Source organism: Halyomorpha halys, unplaced genomic scaffold (assembly GCF_000696795.3).
Source record: "Halyomorpha halys isolate HHAL.00 unplaced genomic scaffold, Hhal_1.1 Scaffold415.1, whole genome shotgun sequence".
NCBI lineage: Eukaryota > Metazoa > Arthropoda > Insecta > Hemiptera > Pentatomidae > Halyomorpha > Halyomorpha halys.
This window is the reverse complement of record NW_027106189.1, coordinates 349,204-369,206: the sequence shown is the minus strand read 5'-3', so window position 1 is coordinate 369,206 and position 20,003 is coordinate 349,204. Positions and strand designations below refer to the sequence as shown.

At 31.8% G+C, this 20,003-nt stretch overlaps 1 protein-coding gene across 2 annotated transcripts in view; it reads left to right on the top strand.

Annotated features, from left to right (window-relative positions):
- Window positions 1-20,003, top strand: part of LOC106682458 (uncharacterized) — a 291,824-nt gene that overhangs the window by 3,540 nt on the left and 268,281 nt on the right. For both annotated transcript variants that reach the window (XM_067053719.1, XM_067053721.1), the window contains exon 2: window positions 13,503-13,545. The gene's annotated coding sequence lies outside the window, so the exon portion shown is untranslated. The remainder of the gene's footprint in view (window positions 1-13,502; window positions 13,546-20,003) is intronic.

Sequence of the window (20,003 nt, the reverse complement as noted above, 5' to 3'; positions counted from 1 at the left end):
AGGTTAGCTCCTTGCTAAAACCACTATCAAGTAAAAGTTTTCATGGGAAATTTTCGGATTTACTGTGGCCAAAAAGACATGAGGCAATAATAAGTAACCCACAAAAATGGGATTATGAACTTTAGGAAATCCTTTAATATTGAAGTACAGAACAATTATACATTTTAGGACCTCATTTCATAAAGATAACTATAACTTTAATAAAAATGGCATTAAATATATCAATCCATGACCATGGTAATACAAAAACATACTACTGTGTTATTTTCTCTTTCCGACTGTGAAAGGGATAAGAGTCCAAGTTATGGTCAAGGTCAGGGTTTAGAACTTCGGTGTTACCACAATATTTCGGAATTCCGGAATCCTTTAACATTTCTTTTTAGTTTTAAGTTTTTGGTTCGAGGTTATCTTTGTCCACTAAAACGATCTTTTTTGGTATTTTAAAAATACCCTACGGCCTGTTATAAAAAAAATTAAAATCATTTTTTTGGAAGATTAATAGTTGTAGTAGATGTTAGAAAGATAAGGGTGGCGGTCCATAAAGGTACAAAATAGTAATAAAAAAAAACTTATTGTTAGGCAACGTTTCGCCCCACTTTGCAGGACTTGGTTAAAACCAAATGAGAGCAAGATATAAACATTGCAAGATATGACAAAACAATTACAATATAAATAGAAAGGGATTAAAACGTATAAAAAATAAAAGAAAGAAACAAACTATGTTAAGTAAATCTAAATATACAGTTTAGTATAATTATGAACCACTAGTTCATTTTATTGTTAAAAATAAATAATAATAAATAAATATGTTTGCAGAGCGTACCTTTAGACCTACATACAGTAAATACCCCTCGCCCCCCCTCACCGAGAAATGGAACCAAATAAATTTATTTATGTGAATGTAAAAAATGTTCTGAGACTGATATGGTAATCAAAATTGAAGTGGCCATGGCTAGAAGTACATTAGTAAAATATTACAATCTAATTAATTTCTTATTTCTATCAGGGCATGATTACTGAGTCCGTATTATTAGCAACATGAATAATGTAGTGTTAAATAGTGTAGTGATCCTATCCTATAAGTATGAATGTATAGTGACCCTAGGAAACCAGTTTATTCAAGTGTGACTTGAAAATATCCTGTTGTTTGAGAGTAACCATTAATTTATTGGTTTAAGAAACCTTGATCATCCGGTGACCTCGGATAATTTATATGTTTTCCTGAAGTGCTACCCATGAAAAGAAAACTAACCATACCAATAGCCTCTCTACAATTAATCATTCTTATCAACTTCAGTGTCCGTGGCCCTCTTTAATTATTTATATATTATTATTAATTTTTTTTTTAGTTTATCATTCTGAATTTATTACGCTCTGCAAACATATTTATTTTTAACAATAAAATGAACTAGTGGCATGTATCTGAATCGTAAATATTGAATAATTTTCTAACAGATAATAATGTCTTATTCCAGCGGCTTTATGCCGGCAGACGAATATATTTTTAGCTCATCTTGAAGAATGTTATTGTTTGAAATAAATGAAATATCGTATGGAATGAGTCTCGTTTTTATGCTTGGGCTCCCATACTATTTTTTTGTGACTAAAAAACTGATCTGGTGCCAAGTTTCTGATGTCTTTCAACTGTCAGACTAAATAATTCGTGTTTGCGAAGGGAAAAAACACAAAAAAATATCAGACCAAAATCAAGCTTGTTTCTAATTATTTATTGAAGTTTCCGACAAATTCGGTGGTTGTGATATTCCTAATTTTAACGGATTCAGGTCGCCAAACAATGTTATTTTTGTTACTAAATAATATGTTTTAAGTTAATTGATGTATATCTTTCCACATTAACATTTTTCTACCATTTATTTTTTTTTGTCTCGAATTGTGCTATGCAAGAGATGAAAAAAATATATATTTTTGTTTTAATTACTTTAAAAAGTAATTAAGGTTACTATTTATCAAATTTCTTGCATGTTATTTATCAATATATGAACAAGGATTATCATTGTTTAATATCGGAAAATTAACAACATAAAATTCAATTTATAAGTTGAGTAAAAAATTACTATTACAATTTTGTATTCGTATGGTCATTATTACAATTGTCAAAGAGAAAGACTAATTTCATAACAAACTTGGAAACACGAAAACATTTATTTAATTCACTTGTTTTTTTTTTGTTCTTTTTTCCATTAGAGGGCAATTATTTGTTTTGTTAGGTCTACGAATGTCGTTATTTTTGTTATTAACTTTTCTCTCTCATTAAGAATTATTTTATCTTTTTTTTTTTTATTTATAACGTTGTATATAGTTAGGGATGTATTTTGTACGAGACTATACCCCCTTTAATCAATTGTTAAAAAAATATATAACTCTTACATTAACCATGTACCAGTTTAACATTACCCAGGCCGATCTGATATTAAATAAAAATTATAAAAAAAATAAATTGTAAACTGCAAGACTGTCAACAAAAATCTAAATAATAATAAACAGGCTAAATTTATAATTTTAGACAGACTAATTCAGTTCAGTAAGCTAAAAATATATTTTCTTCAAATTAATACATTGAACTTCACATTAAATGAATGAATATGTAAAATTTTAAATAAAATTCAATGTAGATATACCAACAGGGAGGTAACAAAGCAGATCAGAAGTTGCCTAACAAATCCAAAGAGATAATACTTAAAGCGATAAAACTAGAGTATGTGCTAAAGGGAAAGATAGAAGGCAACATAAGTGAATGATTTAAAAATAGTATTGTAAGATTATTTAAATTAGTAACTTTGATGACAAAATTTCTTGTAATACAATTGATAGAACCATTCAGAAGGTAAAAGAGTGTGAGCACTTTAATTGCATACATACAATTTTAATATGTTAAAATTGAATGGTATAATTACAGGGATTAGATTTACTGATGTTATTGGAGTTCTATCAGTGGGTAGATTCTCCACATGTTTGTATCATATCACTATGTCACCTACAGCAAATTTACTTGTTGTATATATTTGTGTATAGTTGTAAATAACAATAAATAGAAGATTAAAAAAAAAAAAAAAGATTTACTGAAGATTGGGTAAAACCTTTCGCTTTGAACAGCCCTGATGAACTCTGCAAAGTGGGGCGAAACGTTGGACATTAAAATATTTATAAACCATTTGTTCCTTTTTTTGACCGTAACACCTGACCATCTTCTTATATTTAAATTTTTACGGTCAACTATATATACATATACTTTATTTTTAATTGAATAATTAGAGAGGATTTGAGACCATTACACTCTATCTTAAAAGTTGTGTTTGTGAATCCCAAATTACCAGTTAAAGACTAATCCTAATTTTTATGGTGTTCCTCTAAAATTTTATTTTAAAAAAAGTACGTATTTTTTTTTTGTTTCAGAGGTTTATTTGAAAAAATAATTTAGTCCCATTTTCATTTATTTCAAAATACATAAAATTTTCTCAAAAAAAATATTGAAGTTGTCTTAAGCTTTTAACCTACCTGTAATTATCATTTGGACAAGAATCGAATTCATTCTTGATCTGTTGATGGAACTGACCCCCTTGGCCGAGAACTGTTCCGATAGATCTCTAAATAAATGCTCCAACCCAGATCCCCCATAACAACCAGATGTTCTACTTTTAGAAGGCATTCCGATGTAATGGAATTCAGCGAACGAATTTATTCAGTGTTACAAATGTCAACAAAGACGATTCAAAAAAATTACTTTAATCAACAATACTTCGATATCACAAGGGCCCTAGGTAAAATCGATTCCTAAACTTTTAATTTGATTTACAAATATTTATTTATAATTTTGTTAATTTATTGAACTGTGCATACTAGTCAAGAATAAATGGTTGTTTAAAAAAAAACGGTATTAGTAATTTTTTATATTAAGATGTTGAATTGAAAAATATACTTCTTTTAGAATATTATTAATATTCTACATTTGCTTGTACAAAGTTTCTGGTTTCCCCATCTTCAAATACTAATATTCCTACCATGGTGACATTTATCAACAATTTATGTATACAATTAAAAATATATACTCAATTTTACCTTATTGTATGCATAAACTGTTGATAATATAAATGTAGGAATATTTGTACTTGAAGATAAGTAAACCCGAAACATTATATTAACAAATATAGAGTATTGGTAATCTCTCTCCTTTATTTCTTCCGAACGTGCTCATATAGTCGAGGTGGCTGTGTATAATTAATTAGTTTTGACACTAATTGAAGGTATGAGGTTTTCTACACCGGAAGAACTCGAGAATGCGTGTTCAATGGTTAGGTATCCAGGCTAGGAGATGAATAGAAAGGATGAGTTTTACGGGTATTTGCCGTAAATCCTCGCAGGCTGGGAAAGTCACTCCGTTGGGTACTAGTTTACAGTCGTAAGAGGATGGCAAGTTCTACAGGAACTAGCTGCAAGCTTCCAAAACGGAAGAAGGCAAAGGAAGGAGAGATCCCTGAAGGGAGTATTCACATTTTGGTTTGAGAATTTTGTGCTTAATCAACTCTCTGGGATAATAAACGCCATCGAGAGATGCTACGTGTAAGACGTTAGCTTTCAGTGGATCAGAAGATTTTATTGTAATCTTTGTTAATTCAAATAATACAATAATGATTATTACAATATATTATATGGATGTTACATGTATGAAATTGAAGTATGCAATTGTAGCTCACGCATTAATGGCGTTGCGTCATGTCGGCCGATAGTGGTTCGCGTGTCTCTAGAATAGTGAGTAATATCAGCGGTGTCACTACAATATATACACAGATTTGTTATCTTTTGTTAAACTATGGTGTTCTTTATAAAAACAAATTTCGTTTGTTATTCGTTATTTTCACCTCGAGAAACCCTAAAATACGAATTTATAAAGTAATTGAAAGTTTTGTGCGCACTAGACCAGTTTCTTTTTTAGGTTCATGTAATTTCTCGGTATATAAACGTTTATAGTATTACAATTATGTCATATTTATAAAATAAATTAGTTTATTAGTATAATAATCATTTGATTTATGAATTTAAAATGTCTTTTCTAATTAGTGAATCGTAAAAATAAATAGTATTTTGATTATTGAACCTGAGGAAGTTGATTAAACTTCTTTGCCTATACAAAGTAATGTATCACAAGATTAGTTCATCTTATTTTAATTTAGAATCAACTAGTCCAAATAATAATGATCAATCGAGGATTCCCAAGAGTAGGAACTTTTGAAAATTGGAATTTTAAATTTTAGTTACATCAAGAAAGAGGATAAGAAGAAATTTTTCCCGAAGATGGTATATTATCCTAAACGTCGGATATATAATTTGAAAAATTAAATAATCTTGCTCATAATTTAAGCAAATATAACTTCACCTAAAATATATTTCATGTAAAAATTCTAATTTTTTTTTATTCCCTGGTCCCGCCTCAAAAAAGAGGGTTAACCCGATATTTCTATTATATGTAGTGTAAAATTTCCAATGTCATCTTTCTTTATATATTCCATATCCTGTTGTGATATCCGTATTGTTATTCATATTAGGGGCTTATTTCAGAATGTACGAAAACTAGAAACACAGGAGACAGTAAAAGTTCTGTTTTTTCCATGAGAGGTGACCAAAGGACGAATAAAATTTCTATACATCCACCACCTGAGCATCTGGAAATACACTTGGACTGAACCGCTATAAATTCTATATGTAGCTCTTCAAGGGAAAGAGGCCCCCCTTGTGTGATTGTTTTGCTGGCTCAGGGAATCTGCTCCTTAAATGTTTAAAACTGTTGCTTTTAGTACAACCATTTAGGTTCTGTTTACGTCCGTTAAATGCCGCGTTTCCTCTGGGGAAAAAGCTATAAACCCAATTTTCTTTCTGTCGAAGAAAACTTCCAACTCAAAAACCTTTTTTTTTTTTTCAATACTACATATTTATCAACCCCTCAATAAAAAATAGGTGTATTCATAAATACACACAAAAAAAGTAAATAAATTGAAATCGAAAAAAAATATTAGTACGCATGCTGAACATTCTTAATTTTATATTTTGATATTCAAAATTATATTTAAATAAGCAACAAATAAAAATTACAACAATCCACAGTGATAAAGCCCTTGAATTCTATGTTAGGATTGTCTGCTTCTATTTGGAATCCAGATAGGATCGTGTGGGAACAGAGCTTATAGTCTCAATACGTACCTATTGCTAACCGAGTTGTCAACAAATGGAGTTCTTTATAATTAAATTTATCAAATACCTAATAATCCTCCTAGGCGTCTGAAAAGAAGATGGCCTCGAGATCTTCTTCTCTAGAAATGTTATTGGAGTTTTATCAGTGGGTAGATTCTCCACATGTTTTTATCATGTTACTATGTCACCTACAGCAAATTTAATTGTTGTATACAGTTGTAAATATCAATAAATAAATTATTAAAAAAAAAAATTATCAACAGATAAATAGTGGTTATATTAAGCAATATCGATTGTTAATTAAATTCGCTCTCAAAGCGCTCTTTTCTAAAATCACTCATTTCGAGTTCGCGGTGGTTCTGAGTACTCAAATTTCTAAGTGGAATGACCTGGAGTTGGCAGGAAGTGTACATAGTTTTTGTACGAGTTATATAAATCTTACTATTGTATTAGTTAATTTGCGTGAACCTTGTATAAATCGGGTTTCGAGTGGAGGATCGCATTGTTTCCAAAAGCCTTAATTTTTAATTGAAATCTTAATTGAAAATCTAGTTCCACTTATCCTATTCGTACTATGATATAATAATAATAATATTCTTTATTTATTCTGGGGTTGATCCCTTAGAATAATATACAGGCATCAAAATCAGGCTGTAGAGCCTTAGAAGCGCAAGCTTTTGACCGGGTATGGCATGCCGGATTGCTTTTCAAGCTCAAAAGCCATATTACCACAAACCTTATATCTTACCCTCCGCTCCTACCTCTCAGATCGTTCCTTTCGAGTTCGCAGTGGTTCTGAGTACTCAAATATCTAACCCATCCAGGCAGGTTCTTGGGTCCTGTCCTCTACATCAACTTCACTGTTGACATTCCCAACAATCCCGACACGTTCCTGGCAAGATTTGCCGATGCCGACTGCTATTCTATCCTCCCACCCTGATCCTGTAACAACCTCATCTAATCTCCAAACACACCTAACCCTGGTTGAGAAATGGTGCAACCAATGACGGATAAAAGTTAATGAATCAAAAAGTACCCATGTGACTTTTACCCTCCCCCGCAGCTTCTGTCCACCTGTTCTTTTTGATAACATTTCTTTACCCAGATTCGACACAGTGGGATATCTTGGATTCATCCTAAACAAAAGACTCACTTGGAACCAACATAATAGATTTAAAAGACAAGAACTCAACAGACGATTCAGACTTATACCGACTGCTCAGCAGAAAGAACCTCTCATCTCTCAGTATAAAACAAACTTCTAATGTATGAGACTATATTCAGACCTATCTGAAGCTGCGGGCTTGAACTTAAGGGAACAGCTAAACCACCGAACATCTAATGCATCCAATCCAGAATCCTTAGAACTATAGTCAATGCAATCTATTACGTTTCCAACTGAACATTACACTATGACCTTCATATCCCTTTTGTCCTTGCCCTCATACCAACCAAATTGTCAAAATTCCATATAAATCTTTTTAATCACCCTAATCCTTTAGTTCAATCCTTACTCAGTTCCACCCCATTTGTATATATTTAGAGAGAGATTTTATTTATTTTTTTGTACTCTTTTTTCTCATGTATTTATTTATCTTTATTTTTATGTTATTTTATTTTAGTATGAATGTGATCAGTTATCATTATTACCTTTGGTCTTAAGGCGTTGTGGTAGATTGTAGTCGTTACCAATAAATAAAAAATTTGAATAAAATATATTTAATTCTGTTTAACATAGAGTAAATTCCGAGTGAGGAATGAATATTTCAATAACTTTTCTATAAATTGTATTAATTTGAATACAATGATGTCAGTTGAGACAACATTAGTTCTCTCATGAGATCCCACCTTACTATATGAACAAATTTTAATTTTATGTAAAATAGAAAGTTTCGTGGTTGGAATCTTATGATAAATAAAATCTTGATAGTATCATCATTATTTTTTTAAATTACAAATATGAAGGAAATAAAAATTGTTATAATATATATTTTAGTTGAACACCTTGGGGCTTTCTCACTATAAACTTTCATCAGAAAACTTATTTAAATACTGTTATAAACGCTATTCCTATGTAACAAAGGTTTCAATTAAAGTAAAAGGGCCTTGATCTAAGATTTTTTTTAGTAAAAAGTTAAGCTTGCTATTTTTTTTTTTTGTTTCGCTGCTGGTTTGGAACAGGGTGAAGCCGTTGGTTGGCTTTTAAATTTAGAAAAAGTGATGAAAATCTGTTTTCCTTTTAATTAAAGTGAACAATATCGACCTTTGCTCAGCAAGCTCTTATTATTATTTTTTTTCATTTAACACAATATTCAAGGAATTCTGTCTAGAGAGAGCCAGTATTTCTCTAAAATATATATATCCATAACTGTTTAAATTAAAATTACAATATAATTTCGATATAAAGAATCCTTAGGTGTAGCGATATTTTTTTTTAAAATATTTATTTATTGCTATTTACAAATGTACATTATAATGCATTTAGTAAACCTGATCTAAGCTAAATTGGAGTGTTACAGGCGTGTAGAGATACTACCCATTGGTAGCACTTTAATGACATTTTACATTAGCTGGTCTCGTGGCCATCTTCTTTTCAGGCGCCTCGGAGGATTGTCAGGAATGGAAGAGGATGCAAGATTAGAAACTAGGGGGTTTCAGTGGTTAGAGGGTTTATAATGGATGGAGTGATATCTGGTTCGGGCTAGATCGGTTACATAGGGAACATTAAGGTCTTTATGTATGATTTTATTTGTGACAAAGTAAGGAGCATTGAGGATTTTACGAAGGATTTTGGATTGTAAGGATTGAATATGAGAGGAATACGAAGGTTTAGTGGAGCCCCAAAGCTCAACTCCATATGTCCAGATTGGCCTTATTACTGTCATGTAGTCTTTTGTAATGTGTTGTAAGTTAAGACCGTTTGTCTAGTAAATGCTGTAATAGTCGAAATCGACGTGCAGTTTCCTGTCTTTTCAGTCTTGTGTGAGGATTCCAGGTTAATCGTTTGTCCAAATGTAGTCAAAGGTAGTGGATATGTTCTACAGGGGTAAGAGGAACATCATTAAATGAAACTTTAGGGCAGTCAGTAGGTTTACGACGAAGGGTAAAGGTGGTTTAATGGGATTTGTTGGAATTTATCTTAATCCTCGAATTACGATACCATTCTTCGAGGGCTGTGATATGGGATCGTAGATTTTGGGATACGATTAATAGGTTACTATTAACAGCGAGCACACATGTGTCATCGGCATGCGTGGTGAGGATAGCGTTGGGATTGGTCGGAATATCAGCTGTATAGACGGTGTAGAGGATGGGACCAAGGATACTACCTTGAGGAACACCAGCGGACTGAGAATAGAGAGATGAATAGGAACCATTGTGGTTTACTTGGAAAAATCTATCAATGAGAAAGGAACGAATTATGAGAAAGTATGTAGGAGGTAGGAATTTACGGAGTTTGTAAAGCAGTCCCGGGTGCCAGACTCGATCAAAAGCCTACTACAAAAGACTGTTCTACATCGAAAAAGACTTCCGCGCAGTACATTCCGCGCTCCAAAGAAGACAAGACTACGTCCACCACACGATGACATTGCTGGATAGTAGAGTGGGATGTTCGAAATCCAAATTGGTGATCAGGGATTATATGATTGGAATCCTTAATTATATAATGGGGTATAGGCGTTTCAAAATGAGTTTTTCAAGGATTTTGCCCGTGATCTGTAATAGAGAGATACGGCGATTGGAAGATGGGTATTCTGGAGGTTTTGGGGGTTTGGGGATCATTTTAACTATAGGTAATTTCCAGGGGTCAGGAAAATATGTGGAACGGAGTACGGTGTTATATATGTAAGTGAGGAATAGGATGGCTTTCCGAGGAAGAAGTTTTAGAATGTGGGATGTTATTAGGTATCCAGGAGCTTTGCGGGTAGATAATCTTTGAATGATACTAGATATTTCAGAAGGATGAAATGCTTTAGGTGGGAGGGTCATTTGGAGGCGATATTTTTAAATTCTTTTATAATTCGATGGATGTTATATTTCTATATAACCTCGATATAACGAATTTAATATATTCTCATCAACCTTTCCCTTATAAACTCCTTAACCGCCCAAAGCTTAGTTTCTAACCGCTCTTCCTCATCTATTCTTGGCAATCCTCCGAGGCGCCTGAAAAGAAGATGACCTCGAGATCATCTAATATAGAAATATTATTAAAGTGCTACAAATGGTTAGTTTCTCTAGTATCACTCTATTATGATCTTACATCAAATTTACGAGATGTATTTTTGAATGGAATATGGTCCGGGTGCGGTAAAAAAAAAACTCAAATAGTAGATAATTATACTATTTTATTGAGCCAACGTTTCGCCACACGTTGCAGGGCTTCGTCAGGGCTAAAAATGATACAAACTTATATATAATTATTATATAACTTATTTGTATCTTTTTTAGCCCTGACGAAGCCCTGCAACGTGGGGCGAAACGTTGGCTCAATAAAATAGTATAATTATCTACTATTTGAGTTTTTTTTTTACCGCACCTGGACCATATTCCATTCATCTATACCCACGGTCAATCAATAATCTTCGAGATGTATTTTTGTGTTAATACAGTCGTAACTATCATTAAAAAAAAAAAAATTCTCTCAGAAAAAAATTAATTTTGTGTTAGGAATTTTCCCGACGGCAACCTATCAGTTAATCGAATCCAAATATCTAGAGAAAAATATTTGCGAGCCAGCTTCTTCCCGGTCATGTTATGTCAGTTACGTTTATTTTGTGAACAAATGCAACGTTTTGTTTATAGCGGCGTCGTACGTGTCTAGTAGTGATGAGTGATAACAAGAAAAACTGTGTAAACAAGTGTTGAGAAACACAGAAGATTACTTAAGTTTATGAAAATATTTACATGTGATGCCAGTTACAAAATGTTAGGTGATTTGCAGTTTATTTTTTCAAAAACAGATTTGACGCTTGAAACTGAAAAACGGCGTGTATGTGACATGAAGGTGTTATGTTACAAACCTATTTTTGAAGCAAACTTTTTAAATTTCATAAAAACAATATTTAAAGCTTGTACAAATTAATTTATTTATAGTTATAAAGAATGCTCTTTAAATTAGTGATAAAGAAAGCAATTATTGAAATATCCTCCAAAGCAAAAATCTGTAGTATTCCTAAAATGGCAAAACAAACCTTTAAAAAAGTGGATATATTCAATTATCAATATTTAAAACAAAAGTTCCAAAGCTTTTAGTGGATACTTTTTCAATTCAATCACTCTGCTCACTTTGTAATTAAATCACTATACTGACTATTCAATTCAATCACTCTACTCACTTTCCAATTCAAGCACTCTACTCACTTTCCAATTAAATCACTATACTGAGTTTTCAATTCAATCACTATACTGACTTTTCAATTCAATCGCTCTACTCCAGGTGATACTCACGTATCAACTATTTCACTTGAATGTGTTATCTTTCTGTCAGTTCAATTTACTCTCTTTTCGTAGATTCTTCGAATAACAATTAGAGGTGTTGGAGATATCGCCGGAGAGTTACTTAGCTCTCCATTCATGTGACAGCCTCCAAGCCTATATGACATAATATGCCATCTTGCTGGCTGGGAGCCCACATTCATTTTATTTCGATTAACGCCCTCTGTCTAGGAGAGAGCCAGATTCTTGTCACGGAATTGATGTTAGTTTTTGGGTTTTTAAATAATCGTGAGATAAAACTTCGTATTTAGCCGGCCACTAATTGTAAGTTAAATTTTTATCACTGACACCGTTATTTTCGAAAAACAAAATACATAAATAAAATAAATGTTTGCATCCTGTTTTGAAGGTGAACGACTTTTTGGTGTTGAGTCAGGAATCTTTACTTAATATTACCTCAAACCCCTTGGCAACTCATGTGTATTAAATGGAATAACTTGGCCAATTTGAATGACGATATGGATCTTTCTTACTGAATTAGATTTTTGTAATTCTCCTGATCTAGATTTTTCTAATATGATCCATGGTACTCCGTAAATAATATTATATTAGTAAAAATAATAAATATTTTTCATCATTGTTTATGTATAGAGTAAAAGATAAGTTCTTGGCGATTCCCCTGCTTATAGAGAAATTACCAAATTAAATAAATGACAGAATAGTTTTTTATTTTTTATCATTTTTTTATGACCCTCTTCCTGGTCATTTCTGGCATACAAGAGAGGTGGATTATCTGCAGTGTTCTGTTCCGACGTTGCAAAGACCTACGCCTCAACTCCCTCAGTTACAGACAGCCCAAGTGACAAAATAGTGTCACCCTATCCGGTCACGACACCCACCTTCTCGGATATTGATGAAACTTGACATAAACAATTCTATAACGATCTCGATCATAATTTATTCTCCATATCACTTATAGTTCTTGTTAAATGTTACATTATTTTTGTTTGGTTCTATTCCGAACCTCGGTATGCTCGCTTTATATGTGCACCCACGACTTAAATTTATTTTTTAAATTATTCTAGGCGTCTCATGGAATTTCACGTGAAGTTTTTATATTATACCAAAAAACTACTCTTATTAAAATATCTCAAATTCCTGATACAGTAAATATATTTTTTTTAGACATTTAAGAATTTTGTTGTAGCAAAACTACAATATCAAGAGTCTCAGAGGTAGAATGCTCATATTTGATTTTATTAAATTTTAAATATTTAAGCTAGTAGATAAAAAAATATATAGCTGGCTTTTTACTTATTTAATTATTATAGAATAATATCTTTTAAAATTCAAAAGATGATAAGTACTTAAGTTAATCAAAATATTTATACTATAGCAATGGTACCTTGGGAATCAAAAACACCATTTAAATAATTAATAATTTTATTATAACGATTAGGAAAAAAAATCAAATACATATCTATATATAATTTTTTGGACTTTGATAATTCTTTCGAGATCTGTACAGAAAGAAGTGTTTTTTTTTCAAATGGTATAAATGTTTTTTAAAATTTTTAATGTATCACAGAAGTTACGATATATTATTATAATCAAAAAACATATTCATCTTGTGAATCTTTTTTATATATTTTTATTCTAGTTAAAACCCTTTTCCCGCTTCATCCAATCATTCTAGAGATATCTGGAAGTAAGAAACAATTAAGTAGGTATCCTTCAAAACGGTGGTTGATGAGGCAAGATGTCTCTAGAATGAAATGTTGATTTTTTTTTTGTAAGTATCATAATAAAAATATTTATATATATTGAAATGACTAAAATAGTGTTGTTGATTTTTTCAGACTTATGAGGTACCAAAACGTAAGCGAAGATATTCTGTTTAACGTAAGTACTCATCTTCTTTTGAATTTTGAATATCTTCTTCTAATATATACAATAATCAAACATGTTAAAATACCATACATGTTTTTTTTTTCCCCCTAGCCTAAATATTAGATTTAAAAAATATATAATTAAATTAGATTTAATTATATAATTAAACTATTCTATCACTTATGTGCCTCTAGTCAACTAAGGTTTATAAACAGTATAATAACCATTTTTAAATTGCAAAAAAATATGTACATAGTTTTGTTTTATTCAGAAATTGAGAATGTTTTGTATTTTTCACAGTTCTAGTTATAATACACAAACCACTTTTACAATTCTATGATGACATCTAGAATTGTCTTTAAGAAGAATATTTTCTAATTAGTGAGACTGTATTAAAGGGCTTCTGAGGTTTTAGATAGCACCAAATGAAAAAAAAAAAACTAATTTAATAAGGACTATAAATAATAGGACAGATAAAAGTATGATTATTTGGAATACAAGGTTAATTTTTATTTACTCTTAGAGTAGTATGGATTTTTATAATTAAATAAACTTTCCATTGTAATAATTAATATTGTCTCCATCAATATCCTCTACCTATCAATGGAGATTAGAATGGCCGGGGAATGACACGAAAATTAGGATTTTCTTGTTTTTCTTCATTTTACTTTTACCAACCTTTGAAAATCATAGGGAAACCCCATCAAATCACCTTTACCCTTCGTCGTAAACCTACCGACTGCCCTACAGTACCCTTAAATATTATTCCTCTTACTCCTGTTTAACGGATCCGCTATCTGGACTACATCTGGACGAACGACTAACTTGGAATCCTCACACAAGACTGATAAGATATGGTACAAGAGGCAGGAAGAAAAAAAGGTAGTTATTTCACCCCAATTTTTGATTACTTTAATGAAAACTAGGTATAATTACTAATCAAAATTGCTGACTCTGCCAAGTATAGGTAGGGGGAATAAAAAATGGTTGCTGTTTCAAAACCTTAAAAACACATTAATTTTTCATTCGGAGCTCTATATCTTAAAAATTACCAACAACACTAAACAATTTAAAATAACATTATTCAAAAGGAGAGTAAATTTGCTGAAATATTTACGTTCAATAGTTCTCGAGATACAGCTTCTTAAAAAAGCAACATTTTTTAGAAATCTACTGACTGATCAGTAGCTTGTGAATTTATTTTGAAAAATCTATATCTTAAAAACCATTTGACGTGCAGACGTCTATTAGCACTCACATAACAGCTAGTTTGATGGGCTATGAAGTAGTTTATGACATTTACCTTCCTAGGAATAACATTTTTCATGATATTTTCTAAAATAAATTGATTTATAGTTGTTCGGACAATAAGTTTGAGTTTTGAAAAACTTTATGTTAGAAACCCTAGAACGTACAGATGTCTGTCAGCACACAAATTAAAGCTAGTTAAATTTATTATAAAATAGTTTTAACGTTTATCTTTGTAGGAGTAGCAGTTTTTATGTTATTTGACAAAATAAATTTAGAAAATATTAATTTCTAGTCGTATAAAATTTTTGAATTTAAAAAAATATATCTCTAGATTCATAAAACGCACATATGTCTGCCAGTACTCAAAATAAAGGAAATTTAACTTACTATAAAGTAGTTTATGACACTTATCTTTGTAGGGGTAGTAGTGTTTTTGATATTCGCATATGAATATAAATTTGGAAAATGAAAATTTGTCCGAACAACTATAAATCAATTTATTTTAGCAAATATCATGAAAAGTACTCCAACGACGATAAACGTTATGAACCACTTCATTGCCCATTAAACTATCTTTAATTTGAGTGCTGATAGACGTCTGCACGTCAAATGGTTGCTGAGATCTAGAATTTTCAATATAAATTCACTAACTACTGATCTTTTAGTACGTTCCATACATTTTTATGAAACATTGCTTTTTAAAAAGCTATATCTCGAGAACTATTGAACGTAAATAGCTCTATTAGGGCTTACAGCTTAGAAAATTTACTCAACCTTATATGATGTTCTCTTAGATTTTCCATTGTTATTGTTGTTTAAAGATATAGAGCTCCGAATTAAAAATTAATTATTTTTAACATTTTGAAAAGCCGTCATTTTTTATTCTCCCTATGTATAGTTGGCAGACAATTTTGACTTGTAATTGGGGTGAAATAACTAACTTCTCCTCTTGGGCTCTTATACTAATAGGAAACAGCACGTCGATTCCGACTATCATAACACTTACTAGACAGTCTAAACTTCCAATCCATTGCAAATGATATATCTACATGGCTATAATAAGGCCTATCTGCACATATGGAGTTGAGCTTTAGGGCTATACTAAACCTATTAATTCCTCTCTTATCCAATACTTACTATATAAAATCCTCGATGCCCTTTACTTGGTCACAAATAAAATCATCCACAAAGACCATATTGTTCCATATTTAATCGATCTAGCACGAAACATATATTAATTCTTCCATTAAAAACTCCCTAACCACCCAAACCCACTAGTTTCTAACCTTCCTTTTCCATTCCTGACATTCCTCCGAGGTGTCTGAAAATAAGATGGCCTCGAGACCTAATGTTATTGAAGTTCTACCAATTGATAGTTTCTCTACATGTTTGTATCATACCATTCTAATGTAACATTACATTTACTAGATGTGTTTTTATATAAATACAATTATAAATTTCAATAAAGAAATTTTTATAAAACTGGGTAACTTCCAAATCCAGGCTTATACATCAAAAGAGAGAAGTATATATTTGAAAAACAGAAAGGTTATTGATTCCTACGTTTTAATGGTTGTAAGGTACTTTTGAAAAGGAGTCAAGCGAATTAATTAATGATAATAACTAAGCAATAAAAGAATTTTTAATATTCATTAAGGTCAATGGCGTTAATGAACAAAAATCTTTTCTCCACTTTATTCCGGTTGAACACGACTGCCATCGCTAGCGCGTTGCCCTGTAGGTTGATATCTACTTACCTTTATTGAATCTCAACCTATCTTAGATCCGTTCCATAGATCTTAATTTTTTTTCAAGTCACTGTGATATATTAAGATAGCCTACAAAAGCAAGACATAGAACAGCTGTGCCTTCTACATTGAAACCAAGACTAGGAAGTGTGATAACGGTCCCACCTGCTTTCGCCCTGTTCCGCAAGCGATGGGATCAGAACATTTAGTGTCTGCTATGCGAGAATGTGTTGCCTGTTATAAAGTCACTTTAAATTGTCACAAAGACTGATCGGTATCATTCAGAAATGGATATTCCGGCCTAAATTATAAATTGCAATTAAAATTACTAAATTATCAAAGGCATTGGCAATGTATTTAAAGACTTTTCATTTAAACCCAGAGTATAAAATTTTTATTTTTAACTCTTCAGTTATTTAGAAACCATTGTTGATATTAAAATTGTATAAATATAAAACACAAATAAAGTATTAGAAATCGATATTTTTTTCAACTAAAATTAAAAGAAGATTACTTTTTTTTATGTTTATCTGAGTAATATATAATTTCTTGAAACGTATCTTAACTGAAAATCCTTCATTTCAGAATATAAAAAGATTTGATTTATTCGCAACGATTAATTCCACAGAATGAAACGAAAAGGGAAATTTTCGGTTGTATCTGTACCTTATCTAATTAATAATAAATATGTATTTATATAAGGTATGTCGCAGGATCATTCGTGGTAGAAGGCGTACCTTAAGGTAGGGACAGTCTTGACAAATATTAAGCTCTAAAATCGGCATTATGACAAGTAGTAGTATGGCCGGAATATCATTGGCAATGATCGCCAAACATTCTTCTTCCAATATTGGAGTTAAAAAATGGATAACATTAGAAAAAAATATTTGCTTATATTTATTGGGACAGACAGGACATGAGTTTATTCCTATCTCAAGGTCTTTGTTCGTTTTTCTATGACAAATTACTTTTTTAGAGCTACAGAATTCATAGTTACAGGAACTAATTCGTACTTCTTCGACTATCAAATTGTATTTTATTTTATTGCTTCATTGAGAGTTACTCTATTGCCTACCTCACTCCCCATATGCTTCTTGCGTCATACTGCTTTCAACTCATCGTAAATATATACAATACGGTAGTATTGATACCTTTTCCGGATTTCAGCAGCGATGGGTTTTGATAAATGAGGTATCAAAAGAAAGATGATTTCATGGAGATGTGACAAATCTCAATTCTGATTCTTAAATCCTCTCTGGAACTTAAAAGTTATTAAAAAAGTGAGAGGCTTCACAACTCCAGTGGTAAATTAACGCATAGAGACAGTACGGATTAGGTTTTGAAAATTTATATGAGGAAATCAATACCTGGGTTCGTGTTTCAAAGTCCGAAAATGAATCTTTTTTGAAAAAGCGCAGGAATTAGGATCGGGTCAAACCTAATTTTAATTTTAAACATGGCTTGGTTACTACGGGTTATTAATCACAGCTTTCTTCTTTCTCATACCTAACCTTTAAAAAATGAATACTAATCAAAGAAAAGGGTATCAGACATACCCTACTCTTATGTATGAAACCACTAGTGTTCAAAGCATACTTTAGTACTCACTGGACAATTCTGAGCAAGAATTAGCTTAAATGGGTTACAATTTCACCGCCAAACTTAGGATCTTTTTCGTTGGAGATTGATCATTAATTATTTAATGAAATGTTATGAACTTCTTTAAGTAACTTACTACGGTGTAGTCACCATTAAATATTATGGAAAATTATTTTTTACAAATTTCCTTTCCACAAATAGGGTAAAGAAAATGTTAAGATATTTATTGTAATCTGACTATTGAGGGAATGGCTCAGCCGATTTTTATTTTTGAAGGCTTAAATTATTCAACTAGGTAGATACCCTGAATGGTTTGAAACAATTGAAGCTCAAGATTCTGAAAATGATTGTGTCTGAAAAGTGTCTAATACGCCCTTATATAATAATATTTACAACTAAAAGCAAAACCAATTCATAGGTTTTATCAGTTACAAACCTGCCTTCTACGCCACAACCCCTGATGAAGACCTGAAACTCAGGTCGAAACGTCGCCATAAAATAAATAAATATGGTTTTGTTTATTTATGTTGTTCTTTGCTGACCGCACCCCCCGACAAACTTCTCCAAGCATAGGTTTTATAGTTCAAACTATACGCTAATATTCCAAGAATGTTTAGAAAAATTTGAGTTCAGGATATACTGCACTAAATATGCTTAGTCCGTCTATTTCTGAATTTGTACCGCATAGTTTAGCAAACAACTCAACCGATTTCCAACCAATTTTTTAGACCCGGGTGTTCCCACCAAAAATTTGTTGTCTGTCTAAAACATCCGTTCATACACGGCCTAGCTGTAAGTTATAGATCTCAGCGAGTACAGTTCAGGATTAACATATATATTTACGGATAGCTGAATCTTTTTTTTAAAAATATTTATTGACATTTACAACTGTATATAAAATACAACAAGAAAATTTGAAGTAAGATCATAATATGATACAGCATGTCGAGAAACTACCCAGTAGTAGAACTCTAAAAACATTTTACAATATAAGGTCACGAGGCCATCTTCTTTTCAGGACCCTCGGAGGATTGCCAGGAATGGAAGAGGAAGCAAGGTTAGAAATTAGTTTGTGTGGTTAGGGAGTTTATAATGGAAGGAATGATACCGGATTCGGGCTAGATCGGTTACATAAGGAACATTTAGATCTTTATCGATGGTTTTATTAGTAACAAAATAAGAAGCATTGAGGATTTTACGAAGGGTTTACGACAAACAGTAAATTTGATTTGATGGGATTTGTTGGGATTTATTTTTATCCTCCAATTTTGACACCATTCTTCGAGGGTTGTGATATGGGACTGGAGAGTTTGGGATGCAATCAAAGGGTTATTATTAACTGTGAGCACGCATGTGTCATCAGCATACGTGGTAAGGATAGTGTTAGTTGTTGGGATGTCAGCTGTATAGATGGTGTAGAGGATGGGACCGAGGATACTACCTTGAGGAACACCAGCGGATTGAAAATAGAGGGATGAATAGGAACCATTGTGGTCTACTTGGAATAATCTATTAGTAAGAAAGGAACGGATGACGAGAAAATATGTAGGAGGTAGGAATTTACGAAGTTTGTAAAGAAGTCCCGGGTGTCAGACTCGATCTAAAGTATCAAAGCTAAATCTTAACTGTGAAACTGAAGTTATATTTTCCAGTAACGTGATTACTTATTTTGTAAACTGTTAGGTAAAGATAGTCATTGTAAAGTATGCAGCTTTACTATTTGTGGGTGTTGAATCAACTTTCTTGATAATATTATATTGTTTATATGAATGAGCACGATGAATAATGAGCCCGCTAACACCTCGTCGGCGATGCTGTACGCACCCAGGAGATATCGAGGACTGGGTCTGATCCGCTGTCAATGGGAAGCTC